Source organism: Tenrec ecaudatus, chromosome 4 (assembly GCF_050624435.1).
Source record: "Tenrec ecaudatus isolate mTenEca1 chromosome 4, mTenEca1.hap1, whole genome shotgun sequence".
Taxonomy (NCBI): domain Eukaryota; kingdom Metazoa; phylum Chordata; class Mammalia; order Afrosoricida; family Tenrecidae; genus Tenrec; species Tenrec ecaudatus.
Genome location: NC_134533.1, coordinates 32,139,053 through 32,140,460, shown reverse-complemented (window position 1 = coordinate 32,140,460; position 1,408 = coordinate 32,139,053). Strand labels below are relative to the sequence as shown.

The following is a 1,408-nucleotide window of genomic DNA, read 5'->3' as shown; positions in this document are numbered from 1 at the left end:
CTGCCATTTCACTCCCTTCTCCAAAAATTTTCTGGCAATGAAACCACTACAATTAATGAGGGAAGAAAGAATCCATTAGAGATTTTCTCTCTGTGTGTTCTCAAAAGGTACAGTGTAATATGCGCACATAATTTACTATTATGCTTTTGAAAAGAAATGATCTTTGATGAAAAGGAGACTACATGTTGAAATTTGAAATGTTGAAATTTGGAGCAGGTGAAGCTACAATAATAAATATTTTTAAAATGAAGTGTATGGGTTTGGATTTATGGCAGGCCCGATCCCATGGGCCTCTCATAAGTGTCCCATGCCAAAGCAAACTGTTACCCCGAATCATTGCCTGGCTTTTCCCCGTGGGCTTCAGGCACTGAAGCAGGTTGCACAGTGGGGGGGGGGGGGCGGAAAGAAAAGAAAATAATGTTCAAAAAAATATCATAAGAGCAGTTACTTAAAATCAGCATCTAAGTGAAATGTGTAAAACAAAGCTTTCCTTTCAATCATCAGTCCAGGTATTTGACACAAACATGTAGGGATCTTCAAATAAACCATTAAATGCAAAACTGTAGTGAGATAAAAAGAGAAACTGTTCCCATACTAATGTTATCATATAGGACCACAGGTTTTTTTGTTTGTTTGTTTTTTTAACAATTTATTGGGGCTGATACAATTCTTTTCACAGTTCATACATATACATACATCAATTGTATAAAGCACATCTGTACAGTCATTGCCCTAATCATTTTTTTCTCTTTTCTTCTTTTACATTTTATTAGGGACTCCAACAACTCTTACCACAATCCATACATATACATACATCAATTGTATAAAGCACATCCATACATTCCCTGCCCCAATCATTCTCAAGGCATTTGCTCTCCACTTAAGCCCCTTGCATCAGGTCCTCTTTTTTTTCCCCCCCTCCCTCCCCTTTCCCCCCTCCCTCATATGCCCTTGGTAATTTATACCTCGTTATTTTGTCATATCTTGTAGGACCACAGGTTTTAATGAAATTTGACAAAAAATAAAATGTGGCATTATGTGCATTAGATAATAATCCAAAAATACTAGTCTGAATTATTAACATCAGGATCATAATTTGTGGAGAACAGGTCCTGCTAACAGTTACAGCCATGAAGAAGCATCTTCATCTCAAGAGTATCAGTCTAGTCACTTTTTCTTTCATTTTTCCCCTTCAGTTTTCAGGTCCTTGTCTGTCTGTCTGTCTGTCTCCTGTTTATGTCTTGTTTTCTGAGTAAGCAGGACATCTGTATGATATCTCTGCTTATTTAATCTTAGGCATTCTGAGGTTCTAGATTTAATTCTACAAAATATTTCTTTTCATTCTTGTACCCATTAGTTACCATTTCTGGACAACTTTATCTGTTATAACCCAAAAGACCAATTAATC

The 1,408-nt window shown here is 36.4% G+C and overlaps 1 non-coding gene across 1 annotated transcript; it reads left to right on the top strand.

Moving 5' to 3' along the window:
- Positions 1–252: 252 nt before the first annotated feature.
- LOC142447653 (small nucleolar RNA SNORA42/SNORA80 family) lies at positions 253–387 on the top strand. Its single transcript, XR_012784318.1, has one exon. It is a non-coding gene; the product is annotated as a small nucleolar RNA SNORA42/SNORA80 family (small nucleolar RNA).
- Positions 388–1,408: the final 1,021 nt, after the last annotated feature.